Below are 19,362 nucleotides of genomic sequence, written 5' to 3' on the forward strand. Positions count from 1 at the left end.
CCGCCTGCCTCTGCCTCCCAAGTGCTAGGATTAAAGGCCTGCGACACCACTGGCCGGCTCATCAAGGACTCGTGACTGACCCTGAGCAAGTATGTGAGTTTTCATTCTCCCATCAGGAAAAGGGTTAAGACCTATGTTTCTTCCTGTTTGTTCCGGTTTTCTTTTTAAATGCTTATTTGCTTTTGATGTAACACGTTTATCTCTCTCCATTTTATTCCCTGGACCTTCTTAGAAGACTACTATGGTAATTAAACTTATAGTATTATTTGAACATTAAATTTTATAAACATTAGTCATACGTGCAATATGGTGGAGGGAGCCTTTGTTTAGGAATTAGTAAATTTAAGCATTCAAAGTACAGGTAATATATAAGGAATCATGACAATACAGTACATCTTTATTTCTAAATGAGGTTCCTAGAAAAGTAAGATTGACTTATGATTGAATTATTTGAAAAAATGAAAAAGATAGGATAAATTTAGGATCAAAACTCTTGTGGGTGGGTTGGTATCCCTATTGTTTCAGTGGGGTTCCTGCCTGGTTATAGGAGGTGATCTCTTTAAGTTCCATATCCCCACTGCTATGAGTCTCAACTAAGATCACCCCCATTGATTCTGGTGTGCCTTCCATATCCCAGGTCTCTATCACATCCTCTAGATGCCCCCTCCTCCCCACTGCTGTCAGTTGCAGATTTCCATTTATTGTTGTGACAATTTCGCCATCTCGCCTGTGACTCCCCATACCTGATCCTGAACCCCTCATTCTCCTCCCCACCCCTTCTCTCACCGAGATCCCTCCCTCCAGCTGCCCCCTAAAACAGATTATTCCCCCTTCTGAGTGATATTTATGCATCCTTGCTTGGGCCTTCCTTCTTGTTTTGCTTTTTTTTTTTTTTTATCTGTGGAATGCAGCATGGGTAACCCATATTTTATGGCTAATATCCACTTATAAGTAAATACATAACATGGAAAATTTATCCTGTCTACAAGAAATGCAGGGATGGGGGATAGAGCAGAGACTGCAGGAATGGTCAAACAATAATCTGCTCAACTTGAAATTCATCCCATGGGTAAGCATCAGTCCCTCACTGTACCAATCCCAGAGGAGAGGGGCATGGTAGAGGTTTGGGGAGGGGTGACCAGGAGGAGGGACAGTGAGCAGAATGTAAATTAAAAATACTCTGTTATGCTTGCAGACATATGTTATCTAGCATGGCTGTCCTTTGAAAGGCTCCACACAGCCCCTGACTCAGAGGGATATAGAGACCTACAGCCAAATAGTGGGTGGAGCTTGGAGACTGTTATGGAAGAGTTGGGGTGGAGGTAAGATTTCAGCTCCAAATAAGATAGGAACTCCACAGGAAGGCCAACAAAGGCAGCTAACATCCTGGACCCTTTGGACTCTCAGACTGAACGACCAACCAAAGAGCATATACAGGCTGATCTAGCCCCTTCCCCCCAAAAAAGGTTATTGCCTGTGTGGGGGATATGTTCATCTAGATGGACTATCATATCTGGCCTCAGTGGGAGAAAATGTGTCCAGTCCCACAGAGACTTTATGTACCAGGGTGTGGGAGAAAACCTGGGTGAGCCCTCCACTCTCCCAGAGGAGAAGGGGATGGGAGATTAGGGTAAGGACTGGGAAAGGGGTAACTGAAAGGAGGGACAGTTACTAGGAAGGACTTAAAATGAATTAAAATTAAAGAAAGAAAAATAGCCGGAGGTGGTGGCGCATGCCTTTAATCCCAACACGCAGGAGGCAGAGGCAGGAGGATTTCTGAGTTCGAGGACAGCCAGGGCTATACAGAGAAACCTTGTCTTGAAAACACAAAAATAAAAATAAAAATAAAAATAAAGAAAGAAAAAGAAAAGAAAAAGATATCCTTAAAATGACACATACATCATAACACAGGGAATTATGTTGCAAATGATTCAAAGTTATTTGCACAAATGGAAAACTACAAAGTAATATTTATATTTAGTATACAGGTGGAAAAAACAGATTTCTATGACTATCAAATACATTGCAATAAGATTTAAGTTTCTCTGTAGCCCCTTGTTTGACAAATAGAACATCTTAAACTGTTGGCAAGAAGAAACCAAAACTGCTGAAGAACTCTTCAAAAGCTATTACTTTCTTATGACTCTAATACAATTTATAAAACTCATAAAACATTGCTTTAGTAAAATAAATAAATTCAGTGAACAAATCCTGTTGAACTAATAATATGTTGTAATAGTCATTTGATAAAAATTTGTTTGCTGAAATGGTCCGTTTCTGCTGGTAACAGCATGTTCTTTTCCCAAAGGTCAACACTAAAGTTATTAATTTTTATGTCAATAGCTGTAAATTGCCATCCAGTAACTCTATGCTTGACATAGTTAGATAAAAATGCAGTCCAAAGAAATCTATATTTTGAGACATTTTATTGAACACTATAGTCTCCAAGCCATATGTAGTATATAAAGGAAGCATAAACATCCCTGAGGCTAGCTATGACTGTGCAACTCTGCCAATGGGATTTTTCCCTCATCTATTCTGTGTTCCTCCACATTCGTAGGAAATACATGAATCTGCCTTGCTTTTAGAGCCAAGGTCCACAGCTCCAAGCACAGCATTTCAGTGTAATTATAATTGGCTTCTGAATTATACAAAGCTCTAAACTACAATTTGGCCCAATTCTTAGCAGACAGATTAATTATACCCAAGAGACTAATTACTTTTCTCATTTTGATGTTTTAAAATTGTAGTGTGGAGTCTGTGCCTTGGGATAATTAGGCATTTGTTTAGCTTTGAGGATAAACCCAACATGACTTACAGTAGAGGACTATACCCTTGGAAAAGTGGTTTAAGGGCAAAAAAAGGTAAAACATCAAACATTTTAGTTCTTTTAAATTTTCAGCATGATATTAAATTAGTCAAAAATACAGGGTTTTAATAATATAGCTTATTTTTACTTTATAATAAATGTAGATATGTTCAGTTTAAATACTGATACTGATCTAAATGTAAATGAGCCAATTATACAATTTCATTTCAATTAAAGCCATTAAGAATGATCAAAATACCCTTCTGCATGTGGTAATGGGTAACTAAGTTAAAACAGTAAACTTATTTAATTATATTTCTTCTGTAATTTATATCCACGAGGGAAAAGTGGTTAATAAAATACAGCTTCTTTTGTTTGGTTTAATCTTTTAGAATCTTGCGTGCTTCCTTTAAAATTACACATGTGACTTTCCCACTTTGTACTCTTTTGAAAGTTGTACTATCTTGACAAGATGCTAAGCCTGTATTTATATTCTAAGTGTAATAATAATGTAGTGACATTATTTAACAGCTTATTCTCGGAGAGCTCAAAGGCTGAAGATAATATGTTACCTCACACATCATAGCAATTCTTGGGACCCTAATGCTTTCATTTCTTTCCCCTTTGTTTGAACCAAACAATTCCAGAAGAGAGCTGAAAATGAAAACACTTCAGAATAGAAGCATTATGAAAACCACGGTCAGTTTTTAAAAAACCCCAAAAAAACAAAAACCTTTAAAGGAGGACATTTGAAATGTTGAAATGTTAAGGTTTAATCAAAGCTTCTCAAATAAAAAATCCAAAGACATTTTAATTCATTAAACTTAACCCCTTCTAGAAAGTAGAATGATGATTTATTTTTATTATGTATGCAGTATTACATCATATACTTTAATTCTGCAGTGTAAATATACCATATTATATAAAATAAAGTAGATATATTTCACTTATGTTTCTCTCTAACTGAGCTGTAATCTGATTACAGCTCACTTAATTAACCATAAATTAACATATAACAACTAAGCAGTAAATATATTCTCTGACCAACATTTATGCAGAATCAGGACTTGTCATTGGATGTGACCCTCTGGGTTTTAGACAGCTGATAGAGAGCCAGACATTTTTTCTTTTAAATGGGAGAGGTTTTTTGAAGTGGAAATGTTGAATTAAGAGAGTAAATTGTGTAGGGAAAGGCCTGAAGAACAAAGATTCACACATCTACTTTGGAAAAAGACACAAGGATGAAACCAATATAATAAGAAGAAAAAAGAAAAGGCACTGGATTATTCAGAGTTAGCTTGGAAGACTGGGTAACTCACTAGATGTGCAGTAGAATAATATTGAAAATGATGAATGTTTTGACCCTCACTGAAATTAAGCATTATAATAATATCAATAGAACAACTTATTTAGTCAACATTTATTTGTTGTAGTACCCATTGAAATGATACTCAGAGCATTCCTTGCTGCCAGTCCAAATGTTCGGAGTTCCCAAATGAAATATGGAAATATATTTTTATATGCCTAAAACAACTCAAGGACTGGAACACTTCCTAACCTTAACGTGGATCATCCATCCTCCAATATTCCAAAATTATTAGTTACTTACTAAAATCTATATTCTATCTTTGCTGCCCTAGACCTAGTCGGAGGCCTTCTTAGGGTCATTTACTCCCCTCCTACATGGCATGTGTGCCCTCTGTCCCTCACCTTCTCAGGCTTGGTGTCTTCTTTCTCCTTTACTTTCTCTAAACATGGTGGAGCTCTCATCCTCCTCTTTGGACCCTTGCATGAGAATCCTAACAGTCCTGCCTCTGCCTCTCTGCCCAACTGTTGACCGCTGTTAACTTTATTTACCAATCAAAACCAACTGGGGGCAGGGTCCCTCACTCTTACATGTGGGACACTGCAAACAGATAGTTTAAGGGGCAGAATTAGCATGAGAATACAAGCAGCTACACTTATTAAAAATGACATATACACATTTAAAAGCTAAAGGTATACCCGCTTGCTTAAACTTTCAAAGTTGGTTCATTTCAAGTAGGATGCAAATGGAAAGACTTGCTCTTCTAACTGTCTGTGGCTTCCCATCCTGCCGTTTCAGTCTCATCTCTTGACATTGAAGCCTCTGTTTATTGTCATACACATTTTTCCATGTATTTAGTGGAAAACTTGTACCTGTATTGTTGTTTATTTGGTCCCAGTCTGAAATTCTTTTTTTACCTTTCTGTGATCCATGCTGGGGTATCCCTTTCCCCTCTGAGGTACCAGCCACATGGATGGTATAATATAGAATAGAGTTAATTCAGGGCATAGAGAGGGGTTTGAGAGAAAGACAAAGAGAAAGAGAGGAAGGGAGGAAGGGAGGAAGGGAGAGGGAGAGGGAGAGGGAAAGAGGTGTAGAGATCAGTCATGAGCATGTGGAGCAGGGGAATAGAAAAGGGAGAGAGGGCAGGAGCAGGAGCTACAGGAAAGAGCAAGAGGGCAAGAGAGAGAGGAGGTGGAAAGCAGCCCCCTTTTTAGTGAGTCAGGCACCTCTGTCTGTTGCCAGATAACTGTGACAGAGCCTAGAATAAATGCCAACACCAAGTGTATTTTGTTATAAGAGGCTTACTGCATGTCTATTCAGAGGATCAGGGATCAACAACAAGCCAAAAATGTTACATCCAAATTCAGCTTGGTATACCAAGTTCAGTTTTATTAGGGCTACCTAGTGAGGCCTGAGATAGGGACAAGAGTGACCCAAAGCCAACTGCATCACTGTAAAGCTCATTCAGAGCATGTGTGTCATCTCAGGAAAGCTGAAGGCTTGAAGCTCACTGTAATTTAGATACAGTTTGGTGGACTAGAAAGTCCTGTCTCTTCAGCCATTGATTACTGCTTTTTTGAGCTAGGGAGGGAGCCTATGGAGCCTATTACTTCTTGAAATTGCTGAATACTATAAGTTCTACTTGTTTCTGAATCCTATGAGCCTCTCCTTCACGAGAGAATTTCAATTCAGAGATAAAAGTTATGCAACACTTCTTTATCCACTCCTTGCTCTTGTATTCTTTCTATTTCCTCTTCTGTAATGTCCTTTGGTCACTAGAGAGGGTCATTTAAATGTCTAACTTTTCTCTTTCATTTATAGCCAAGCAGTGGGACACTATGGTCCACTATGACCCACACTATGGCTTCCTAGGATCTTGACCAACTATGAACCTCTGAAGTAATCACTGTTCACTTGTGCAGTGCCATAGAATTTTCCTTCCATGCCACATGGAGGCAGACAGCAGCAATGATGTGCAGATAAAAACAAATATTTAGAAGGCAGTTTTAGAGGCACATTGTATTAACTTAGCCAAAAAAAAAAAAATTAGTAAGTACTTCCCATACTGAGGCCTATAACTTTCCATCACAAGTATTTAGAACCAGATTGAATACACTTTTGTGGAAATATCTTAAGTCTAATCAGAAGACAGTTCATTGTACCCATAACAGCTATGCAATTATTGCATAAATTGATAAATCTTTCCTAACAGGTTGATACTGTGAATAGCTTGCATACTGTTTCATGAAATGATAGCCAACAAACTAGAAGAGTTTTTTGGCTCAGTCCCAGCCAGATTTCTCTGTGCCCTGTAGCTAAAACATCAGGTATCTTCAGTATGTTTTGCCTTCTAAATCTGGCAAGTAACCATCAGTATGGGCAACAGCTTTATTGTTTGCAGACCTCAGAAACATCCCTTGCAAACAACTCTTAAAGAGGTAGGCCATCCTTGACATAGGAAGTTTTATTTTAAAACTTCATGGCCCCTTTTATTATCTATTGTTCAAATTTCTAAACTTCTATCTTACTGTCCTTCCAGATGTTCAAAGTGTGGAAGATATTTAATGATTAGCATTATGTAATGGGATATTCCTTACATGAAATCAGCAATATCCTTGGAGGTACACTGTTGTTTGTTGTTTGTTGGTTGTTGTTGTTGTTTTCTCCTCTAAGCAAGTGCCAGTTGATCTTGTAACGTAAAAGCACAATTGAAAAGAAACAGCTAAATTTTAAAAAGTCTCAAAGAATGTCTTTCATCTGTAATGTTGTTTTTGCTATAATATCAGATTGAAATATTTTTGTTGGATAAAATATCAGTACATTCTACCCCTGTAGGGGCAATCTCTTGTGCACTGTGTAAAAGTATCACTTGTCAATAAAAAGCTGATCTGATGATCTATAGCAATGGCAGAAAAGAGAAGGTGGGATGAGAGAGAGAGAGAGAGAGAGAGAGAGAGAGAGAGAGAGAGAGAGAGAGAGAGAAGAGATTTATACATGAGAGGATTTGCTAGGGGGACATAGAGGAAGAATCAGGCCAGGACTAAGAAGGATAGGTACTTAGCAGAAGTTTAGAATAGAATAAACTGGCTAAAAAGTTATAAGCTAGTTAGTAAACAGCCTAGCTATAAGGCCTAGCCATTCATAATAAATATGTCTTAGTGTTGACATGTCATTATTTGGGGGCTGGTAGTCCCAAAGAAAGTCTCATAACATACCTTGTTCCCCAAATTTCACTACTTCTATTCAATTTTCAAGAAAGAAAGAAAGGAAGAAAGAAAGAAAATGTAAATGTTAAGACCTTGTACATAATATTATATCTGCAGTTACATCTTATCTCACTCATGTGTTTGATACTAAAACTGAACATGTGTAAATATATACACAGATCACAGATAAATAGTTCAACGAGTTATGCTGTGTCATCAAGGGTTTGGACATTGGCATATTTCAGAATATTTTTGTGACTCTTTACCATCAATACTCATAGTCATATGGGACTTCCATGTTAATTTATATATTTGAAGAGCTCTTGTACTTCATATAACTATAATTATACAGTGAGTGCCTTTTGTATTCACTAAATTATATTATTGTAGGTGATTTTAAAGATGTTATTTAGTTTTATTGCATATCACTGTTAAGTCTTCTAAATTTATGAAATATTTATTGTATAAATATATAGGTATTATACAACTTATATGATCACCTTTTAATTGGTATTTATTTGAAGTCCTTTCTGACTTCCTTTACTATAAATTCTTACCAAGAGTAAATGAGTGTTCCAGTTGGCTTATGCTGATTTCAGTATGTTCACTCTTTTTAACTGCAGAATGCAGCCTATCCAGTTGGCAGGAATTGATAGCATTTCCTGTTACACATAATTAGTATTATTTTATCTAACTAGTCCTGTATTATGCTTTTCAGGTCTTCAGGTCCTAAAACACTATTTCCTTGTCCTTGAAAAGTGCCATCAATGACAATTATAAGTTGCCAATTGTCTTTAAAGTATCTGCTGATGACCAGGGGAAAATGCAAAACAACTGCAAGGTTGTTTGCAGCACCACAATGAAAAGCTCTGAAAAATATCCCCATTCCTTGGCTAAAACAGCATAGTGAAAGCCCACTGAATCTTTGTAGAATATGATAGACAAGATTGAGTCAAACTTCTAGCAAGAAATCATCCTGTGAAGAATATTGATTACTAATCCAGTGTTACCTGGGTCCAATCTCAACAAGGGTCTAAGAATCCTCAAGAACTAGGGATAATTGATAGGCAAATAGGAACACACACAATTGAGATCCAGTACTGAAAGACTGATCTGACCACGAGAGCCTCTGAACTCAGTTGTCAGAAATGCTCATAGAGACTTGACTCAGCCCAGTCCTTCATTGAAATCATGCAAGGGAGTTTGGTTACAAAGTTCATAAAAGGGTGAGTAAGTGCTTCTCTATTTTCCTGTGTCAACACTTTCTATGACAGAGTCATACAGATTTAGAACAGAAAAAAGGAAACTGTAAAATCTCAAACATAAAAGTTTTATAGCAAGCACATTATATATATATATATATATCTCCTGACCACCAATCTCCAGTGAGGTCAGAGGCAGGAGTATTTTGGTTACAAAGTCAGTATCTTTCAGACATGCCTGAGACAGTATGGCTTCATAAAAGGGCAAACATGAATGACGTCATTCTGCTGACCCTGAAGTCTTTGTAATTTTTGGATGCCATCTGTCTGTCTACAAAAACATCCTCATTTAACCTTTATGGAGAATTCCTAGGGGGCTGACACCATCATCCCCAAACCCAAAGAACTCATTGCTGACTTTCTGGGAAATATCTGTATGTTTTATTCCATCCTCAGTTTTGTAATAAAAAAAAAAATGTCCTGTTTCTATTATACAGAGTTTAAACTAAGACTGGAGGAACAGCTGCAGATTTACTCATCTCTGCCCACTGCTCTACGTTACTTTCATTTGTACCTTGAGTGAGTGACCATAACATATATTGCTGTTGAATTCATGAACAGCTTTCATTTTAATATTATTAGTAACATCTAGTTCCTTGATATCAAGCAGGCTCCTACTAGGTCTTGCCAGGTCACCAAATACCAGTTTAATCAAGGAAGTAGACAAGAGAGGGAACAGTAAATAGATAAGGAGAATGATACATACTAAGAATAGTTGCAGAAATGACATCACAAGGTGCTTGCACCAAAGAAGCAGCCATCGGGGCCTCTCAATACTCATACTGGGACCCTTAAGAGGCCATAGCCTCATGCTCTGAACCACAGTACTCCTAGCACAATTCTCTTCCTTGTAATCGGGGGTCCCAGGCATCTCCAGCTTAATGTGGGGTGTCTCCAACACAGAGTGAACATGGCTAGAAGAAATGTCTTTAGATTAACTTGTCATTATGATGGCTGAAGTATCTTAATCAGTTTACAGTACATTTCCACAAGATGCACATCCTTTATTACAATGGTGGGAATAAAATATGTTTGACTCTCAGTTGATTTACCTCATTATATTCATGCAAACTGAAAATTTTCTACAATTGTATTTTGCCTCTCCTTAGCAGAGATAGTTCCGAAGGACGGAAGTAAGAATAAATTCTCCCAATAGCTGAGCTACTGGTGGCAAATTGGATTATCCATTTTAGGTAGAAAAGGATTGAGGGCACATTCATAGATAAAAATGACTGTTCTGGCTTTCTGGTCAAGGGCACAGAAAGGCAATTATTTAAGAATCAGACACAAGTTAATATGCAGCAGTAGTATATCAACCCAATACATCAACCCATTGACAAGACAGTGAGTATGCATTATAACAATGTTTATCATGAAGTGTCGGTAACAGAAAATGCATCAGGCAACAAAATGCACACAATTGACATAGTACAGTTCTGTCAACAGCTTCTACAAAGAAAGGATAAGCAGACAAGAAGTACTGAAGGCATAATCAGGTCCAGATGCAGTACATATTGGTGATAGAAGTTATACATAGGTCCTAAAAGCAAGTTCTCTACTTAACATAACTTATATGCCAACATAGTTAAAAGTACATCTCTGAGTAAATTAGATCAAATCTAAGCAATTAGCTCAGCTCTATCACAGGATGACTCAAACCAGCTCTTTATAGAAAAGTTAACTCCCATATGTATGTACCTTTGCCCTAAAAAGTACAGAAAATCATTTTGGATTTTGACAATACTTTGCCTTTTTGCCTGTAATATCTATGCAACTATGCATTCTCTTGAAAGATGATATCAGAGCAACAATACCAGGACAAAGTCCAATTAAAACTGAACAGCAGGAAGTAATCACTCCTGTGCCCAACCTCTCATGGTATCTTGCTTCTGGTTATCCTCAATTGAGAAACTCATCTGGTTACACAAAAGACAGGTAAAGTTTCTATCACGATTAACACTGAATTTTGAGTTCTTCATGGGTAGGACTTAGTAGGTATAAGGAACAGTCAGTATCTTAACAAGAGTGATTAAATATGATCTTCTAGAAGGGGCAAAGCTGCTCCTCCACACTGAGAAAAGAAAATGACATGTTAAGTCCTTAATTGATCCAGTGATTTGTGCAGGTGACAAAAAAGGACCAATGGTATGGACACAGTCTAAGCAAAACATCATCAATGGCAGCTCAGATTCCATAAGGATACAGCAAAGTCACATAGATCAGATTAATATCTAGCTACAGGGAAGGGGATTGAACATGTAGCATATAGGGAAAGGATAATACTTAAATATGTCTTTGAAAACAGCTGAAGCTCTGGGCACAGTAGTATGTGTCTATTTATATTTTAGCCTCATTTCCGCCAGGATAAGTGGCCATTCAGAATTCTAGTGGAGGTATTGCTGGAGTTTATGTAAAGAGGCAGAACCCAGAACACCATATCTGGGCATCAATTGATACTGAGTTTTGCATGTCCATTTCTGTGAATGTTAGTGGCCAGTATATGTAGAGTAGTCCTTCCTTCTTTTCTCCTTCCTTCTCCTTCTCCTTTTCCTTCTCCTTCTCCTTCTCCTTCTCCTTCTCCTTCTCCTTCTCCTTCTCCTTCTCCTTCTCCTTCTCCTTCTCCTTCTCCTTCTCCTCCTTCTCCTTCTCCTTCTCCTCCTCCTCCTCCTCCTCCTCCTCCTCCTCCTTCTCTTCTTCCTCCTCCTCTTCCTCCTATTGGATATTTTATGCATTTACATCTCAAATGCTATCTCCTTTCACAGTTTCCCCTCCAGAATCCCCCTGTCCCATCCCCCTCCCCCTGCTTCCTCTATGAGAGTGCTCCACCTTCCACCCACCCATTCCCCTACACTGCGAAATCAAGCCTTCACAGGACCAAGGGCTTCTCCTATTGATGTCAGACAATGCGATCCTCTGCTACATGAGACTAGAGCCATGGGTCTCTCAATGTATAATACCCTTTGGTTTTTGGTAGTTTAGTTCCTGGGAGCTCTCTGGGGTCTGGTTTGTTGCTAAAAAAAAAAAAAAAAAAAAAAAAAGAATTCTCAACTGGGGAATATTGAATGGCCAAGAAGACCTAAGGGGGTGTCCAACACCCCTAGTCATAAGGAAATGCAAATCAAAATTTGCATTCTACCTCACACCAGTCAGAATGGCTAAGATCAAATATTAAGGTTACAGCAGATGCTGGTGAGGATGTGGAGAAAGAGGCACGCTCCTCCATTGTTGATGGCATTGCAAGCTGATACAATTACTCTGGAAATCATTATGACATTTCCTCAGAAAATTGGACATAGTACTATCTGAGGACCCAGATATATGACTCCTGGGCATATACTCAAAAGATGCTGCAACATATAACAAGGATACATGTTCCACTATGTTCTGGTTTATTTATAATAGCCTGAAGCTGGAAAGAACTCAGATGTCCCTCAACAGAGGAATGGATACAGAAAGTGTGGTTCATTTACACAATCAAGTACCACTCAGCTATTAAAACCAATGACTTTATGAACTTTTTAGCTAAATGGATGAAACTAAAAAATATCATCCAGAGTGAAGTAACCCAGTCACAAAAGAACACACACAGTATGCACTCACTGATAAGTGAATATTAGCCCACAGTCTCTGAATACCCAAGATACAATGCACAGATCATATGAAGTTCAAGAAAAAGAAAGACCAAAAAGTGGATGATTCAGTCCTTCTTATAAGGGGGAACAAAATACTCAGGGAGGTAGATGTTGGGAGGGATTTAGCAGGAAGAGAGGAGTGGGCAGGGAAAAGGGGGCAGGATCAGGTATTGGAGGAGACAGGGATGATATACAGAGGAATTTGAACAGAAATGTGTACCAATGGGGGATGGGGAACTGGAGGTAGTCACAGGCAAGTCCTTGATGCCTGGAAAGCAAGAGGCTCCCAGGACCCAACAGGGATGAGATTAAATACCTTTAAAATACCTTTAAAATGTGAGGGAGAATCTGTAGAGACCATATTCAGAGGTTAGGCAAGGCCCCTGGTAGGGGGATTGGAACCACCCACTCATCTCCAAATTCTTAACCCAGAATGGTTCTTGTCTAAAGGATACATGGGGGCAAAGTGTGGAGCAGAGGCTGAAGGAAAGGCCATCCAGAGACTGCTTCACCTAGGGTTCCATCCTATATACAGACACCAAACCTAGGCACTATTGCTGATGCCAAGAAGTGCTTGCTGACAGGAGCCTCCTGAGAGGGTCTGCCAGAACCTTACAAATACAGAGGCAGATATTCACAGCCAACCATTGGACTGAGCACTGAGTACACAATGGAGGAGTTAGAGAAAGGACTGAAGGAGCTGAAGCAACTCTATAGGAAGAACAACAATATTATCTGGCCAGTAGTCTTCTAATTTAACTTCTGAAGCAATGTTTTGAGATTATGGGAAGTACTTGCTGTATTTAATCATGGAATTTCACAGTGAGACATAGTTGGTATAGTACATGTAAATCAATAAATGTAAAACACAATACAAATGACTTAAAAACAAAGTCCATAATTATTTCAGTTGATGCTTAAACAGCATTTGTAAACTTTAAAATGTCATCATGATAAAAGTTCTAGGTGTGAGGGATAGTTAGAACATACCTCAAAATGGTAAAGATTATATACTACAAACACAACCCTCCTTACAATAATTTAATTCAGTTGTAAGGTGCTTGCCTAGAGTGCAGAGAGCCCTGGGTTTCAATATCAGTACTTTGACCAAAAAAAAAAAAATCAATAAATTAAATATTTTGAAATCCAATCTTCACCTCAAAACCTCATTGTCAAGAATCAGAGCAGAACATCTGAGACTAATCATGCTGATCACTACTTTCTTTTTTTATTTATTTTTATTTTTATTTTTATTTTTTTTTATTTAGGGGAGAGCGCAAACGCAGTCCCCCACTACCACAAATTATGCAGTCGAGTTTCCCGCATTTGGGGAAATCGCAGGGGTCAGCACATCCGGAGTGCAATGGATAAGCCTCGCCCTGGGAAAACCACCTTCGTGATCATGGTATCTCCCATGCCAGGTAAGTATACTACTTTCTTGTATTTTACAATATATTAGAAAACTACAGTGTCTTTGTCAAAGTTTCTATTGCTATGAAGGGACACCATGACCATGACAACTCTTATATGGGGAAACATATAATTGGGACTGACTGTAGCAATACCAGGCTCTTGCCAGCAAGCAATTCTTCGCATCAGCAATAGTGTTGAGGTTTGGTGTCTGCAGGTGGGATGGATTCCCAGATGGGGCAGTTCAGAGTTTTCATCCAGTATTGTCATGACCCAAATCATGGCAGCATGGAGGCAGAAATAGTGTAGGAGAAGTAGCTGAGAATTCTACATCAGGATCATCAGGTAGTGGGAAGAAAAAGTCACTGAGCCTGGCTTGAATGTTTAAACCCCCAAAGCCCACCCCAAGTGACAGGCTTTCTCCAACAAGGCCACAACCCCTAATACTGCAACTCCCTATGAGCCTTTGGGTGGCATTTATATTTCAACCACTATATACAGTGTTTGTGCTTTTACTCTTTTCATTCTAGCTGGACATCTGCTTTAAATCAGACTGAAATTACCTGTGGTCAAGTGTTTGTCAACTTTCATTGTGTTAATAGTTTCTTCACTGGAAGTGATTGTACTAGTTAGTTTTAACATTGGGGCACCAAACCTCCACAGGTCCAAGGGCCTCTCCTCTCACTGATGTGAGATAAGGCCATCGTCTGATACATATGTATCTGGAGCCATGGATGCCCACATGTATACTCTTTGGTTGGTGGTTTAGTCTCTGGGAGTTCTGCATAGTCCAGCTAGTTGATATTGTTCTTCCTATGGGGTTACAATCCCCTTCAGCTCTGTCAGTCCTTGCTCTTCCCATTCGAGTTCCCAGGCTCAGTCCAATAGTTGGCTGTGAGTATCTGCATCTGTATTGATCAGCTGCTGGTAGAACCTCCCAGAGAATAGCAATACCACACTACTATTGAAAGACCAGGAAAAAATCCAGACCCCCCTAGCAAACAGAGTAAAGCCAAGAATGTAGGTTAGCCTGTTCAGTGACCTTGTTCCAGGAACTGGCTGACCACAAAGTTAGATTAAAATCTTGAGAACAATCTTGGGAAGCAGGGAGTTTCCCCTTGTGATTTTTAGTCCCCCCTTGTGATTTTTCACTGGTATTTTTGGTATTTTCCAATAACGCCCTCCCTACCCCCTTGGGTTGTGTTTTTTTCTTTAAATACCCCCTCTCCCAGCTACTCGGGGGTCTAGCTCCTCTACCCCTGCGTGGGATATGAGTCCGCCCCAGCGCCCTGGTTCCTATCAATAAACCTCATGTGAGTGCAGCAAGGACAGTCTCTTGTGAGTTCTTCGGGGGCAGGGTCGTGTCATCCCAAGATTTGAGTGAGGGTCTCCCCTCTTGGGGGTTCTTTCACTATCAGCAAGCAATTCTTGGCATCAGCAATAGTGTTGGGGTTTGGTGACTGCAGATGGTATGGATCACTAGGTGGGGTAGTCTCTGCCTAGCCTTTCCTTCAGTCTAATCCTTTTTTTTTTTTTCCCCTGTATTCCCTTTGGACAGGAACATTTCTGAGTTAAATTTTTGAAATGACTGGGTGGCCCCATCCCTCAACTGGGGGGCAGTACCTATCTACTGAAGGTGGTCTCTACAGGTTCTATGTCCCCCTTTGTTTGGTATTTTGGCTAAAGTCATCCTCAGTGGGTCCTGGGAGACTCTGGCTTCCCTGGCATCTGAGACTTTCTAGTGGTTACCCTCAGTTTCTCATGCCCAGTTGCTACATATTTTTATTTGATTTCTGGACACTCCATACTTCTTTCCTGTCCCTTCCAATACATGATCCTGGCCCCCTTTTTCCTCCTCCTCCTCTCTTCCTCCCAGGTCACTCCGTCCCTCTACCTCCTGTGATTATTTTGTTCTACCTTCTATGTAGGATGGAAGCATCCACATTTTGGTCTTCCTTCTTCTCAAACTCCATATGGTTTGTGGGTTGTATCATGGGTAATGATTTCAACAATTTCAAAAATTTTCCATTGCAGTACAAACAAGATATAAATTGAAAGAAGTGAAACAGACACACCAATTAAAAGAAAAATTAGGCTGGAATTATGGTTGTCATATTAAATATTAAGTATTTTAAGTGTAAATGACAACTTAAAATAGTAAGTTTTCTAATTATAATACTATAATTTCTTATTAGTTAATTATTTTATCTCAGAAAGGTTTTTCCCTTTGTGCTTTTTATCTTCTGTTAGTATCTAATTCAATGTCATACTAACATAAAATTTCAAGTGTCTCTTACTTTTTGATACTATAAAATAAAAATACATGTAACTTCACATTTTTCTTTTAGGTTGTGGTCTTGTATTCAATTTTAGATTGATATGTTCAATGTTTATTGCTTACACATACCTGGGTGACACATCTGTGTCACCTGCAAACATAATTTATTTTTTTTTTCATGTTTTTTCTTCAATCACTTGCGTATTGCTTTTAGAATTTTCATTATAGTCTTAGCAGGGAATTGGATTCTTTAATTTAGATGTAAAATGTTCAATCTTTCACTTTTAAGTATGATGGTAATTTTACACATAAGATTTATTTATCTGGGTGTTGTGATTTATACTTGTATACTAGTTACTGTAAGACTCCAGGCAACCTTAGCTTACCAGGGACCCTATGAGTGAACCATGTGGAGCCTGGATCAATGAAAAAAAGCAAGAGGAATTTATTGTTCCAGTACACTGGGGTTGTCCCAGACCTGAAGGAGAGGCAGCAACCCCCAGCGAGTTTTTATATGTTTTCCAGGGGCAGAATAGAGCAACAACAACTAGGCACAATATGATTGGTGGAACAGTGCACCCTTTAAACTGATTGGTCTTTAGGGAATGAGGTGACAAGGACTTCCCTTATCTGAAGGTGGGAACAGTTAGTCCTGCGGAATGTGTCTCCACCCTCAGGTAGGTTCCCACCCAGTGGTCTGAGAAATGTTAATTAGCCTCTCCCTTCCAAAGGGGCAAGAGGTTCATGACCTTTCCAAAAGCGCCTAAACTGACCTTTTCATTGCCACTCAAGAATTAAAGCAAATAGATCATGGAGTTCAAGACAAAATTGGGCTAAATAAGTATTTTTCAAAAACAAGCAACAGAATCATTTGTAAGTATTTCTTAAATATTCTCTATCCTTCTAAACCTAGGCTATTCATAGCATTAAAAAAAAAAAGGCTATTGATTTATTGCAAACTTTTTTTTTTCTAAATGATCACTTGGTTTTTCTAAATTTTCCAACACCACAATAAATATCTATTTTTATGTATATGTTTTCAAATATTGGCTTTTTCAAATGAAAGAAAGGATCATATACAAATGCTTGTTTTTACTATAGAGGCTTCTGTGTATCTAAAATTATTGCAGTAAAGAACTAACCTAGGTAACAATGAGTTTCAGAGTGAGAACACTTCCAGATTAATCTCTATAATGATTCACAAGCATTATCCTCATACAGGTAACCAATTCTGTCCTGTCAGTTACCTACTCATATTCATTTTAACTCACTCGCCTCCAACCACACAATGTATCAGAAACCTGTCTTCAATCTTAGGTACAATAATAATTATTTACATTATAATCTTTTAAGGGTCACTATGAGAAGTTTTACATTTTTTTTTCTATTTGAAAGTTTTTGTAGTTTTAATGTAGGCAAGTAATGGACAATATAAAATTTAAAAGAAGGAAATGCACACTCATTTATTCTAGGCAGAAAGACATTGTACCCTTCCCCAGCCTTGAGTTGGCTAAACAGGTGCCTGGCCTTGCTACATTTGCATTTTCTTGCCAGAGACTCAGGGGCTGCCCGCCTGCCTGCTGACCTGCTGAAGAGCTTACTTTGCAACTCAATCCAGCTGAAACAAAGGCATAGGTTTTAGAGTTTTACCTATATAAAAGCAGAGCTTAAAAAATAAAATTTGAGTCATGATCTGAGAAACTTTGTCTTGGCTCATTATTTCTCTCATCTGTCGATCCTAATTCCATCCCAAGCTCTCCTTTCAGTTATATCTCGTTCTCCATGGCCACTGGAAGGCTACAGGTGGTGCCCAAATGAGTGGACTGGACAAAGAGAGACCAACTGAGGGCTGCTGTCTTTGGTGGAGCTTCACAGAAAACAGTAGAAGTTATGTATCCTGCATGATGGTAAGCAGCATACAGCATTAATATTAGCGCTATAAATTTCATTTTTTGAAGGCTGTTGATTGCAAGGGTGCAAAAAGGATACATGCTAGACTGAGTCAGCATAGGCCCAGCGCTGATATCAGCTAGAGGTGACAATGCATTGGGATGGGGAATTCTATATAGGCAATTGTGCACAGTCAAGAACTGCATCAGGTGAGAGGAGTAGGGCATAAAATAAAATAAAACGAGTAAAAAACAACAAAAAAAGGAGATGCTAGAAATACAAATGACATGAAAGAGAGAGAGAGAGAGAGAAGGAAAATGGACAGAAGGAAATCGGGAGATATCCTGCTTCCTCTCTGGCCCCCTACAGGAGACATCCTTAGTTCTGGTTACATCAAGTTCTCTTCCCTCTCTGTATTGTCTGTTTCTTTGGTGAACTAATCTGTCTACCAGGTCTAAGGCAAATAAGCTGATAGTTGGTTTTTTTTTCTTAGAAAAATCTCTGCAATTGTGATTATTGGGTTCAGCAAATGACAAAATGCTTTTTCTCTTGAAATTACAGCTAGAAAATATAAACACTCTTTGATTGATCTAAATTTATAAGATTCATGTAGCCACTTTATTTTGCTTCTGACTGGTCTTAAAGGTATAAATATGTTCTGTATGACTTGGTCATAAAGTATTAGCTTATAAGTTATTGGGTATGATTAAAAAAGTATAAAGTTGGTAACAGAAAGTCAGCTTAAAACTAGTAACTCAGGGTTGGAGTCATTTTAAACAACAAAACGTGGCATGAACCAGATCAAGAAACCAGGCCTCTAAAGACATTTCTAAATTGGGATAAAATCTTATGTTGATCCTTATCTTAGAAACTAGACTTACAAGGGATACAATTTAAAACAATGTCTCTTTAATGATATATTAAAGGTTGCACCGGCATGCATTCATATATAAGAACTGGCAGCCAAACTTTGAAATGTAAAAGTAATGCGTTTGATATTGATTTTAAAAAGAAGGGATTGGCTTTTTGGGGTCCAGACACCTTCCCTGCCAGAGGATAGGTGTCCTCCCGGCCAGGGAGGGCTTTGCCTCAGCATCAGCGGGTGTCATCTTAGATCTGTAGTAGTAGTCTGCACAGGTAAGAGTGTGGACTACAGAAGCTAACAGCTTCTGGGACAGGCAGGAGCCACAGAGCTTCTGAGGCAGCCCCCTTTTATGGCTCCAGACATCCGGTTACCATTCCGGCCAGAGGATAGGTGTCCACCAGGCCCGGGAGGGCTTTGCAGGAGCACCTGGGGGAGCCATCTTGGTTCCCAGATCCCTCCGAGACTAGTCTGTGCAGGTGAGAGTGTGGACTAAAGAAGCTAACAGCTTCTGTGACAGGCCAAAGCAACACAGCTTCTGGGACAGGTCCTGTTTTGGGCCTTCATCTTCGGCCAGGAGGGAGGTCTGAATGCCAGATATCTGTGCACCTTCCCTGTAAGAGGAGAGCTTGCCTACAGAGAGTGCTCTGACCACTGAAACTCAGAGGAGAGAGCTAGACTCTGATACCTAAACCACAAAAAGA

The 19,362-nt window shown here is 38.9% G+C and overlaps 1 non-coding gene across 1 annotated transcript; it reads right to left on the reverse strand.

The window, feature by feature from the left end:
* Positions 1 to 13,483: 13,483 nt before the first annotated feature.
* Positions 13,484 to 13,647, reverse strand: LOC115032189. The gene has a single exon (XR_003837848.1). It is a non-coding gene; the product is annotated as a U1 spliceosomal RNA (small nuclear RNA).
* Between the last annotated feature and the right edge of the window lie 5,715 nt (positions 13,648 to 19,362).

This window comes from Mus caroli, chromosome 10 (assembly GCF_900094665.2).
Source record: "Mus caroli chromosome 10, CAROLI_EIJ_v1.1, whole genome shotgun sequence".
Classification (NCBI taxonomy): Eukaryota; Metazoa; Chordata; class Mammalia; order Rodentia; family Muridae; genus Mus; species Mus caroli.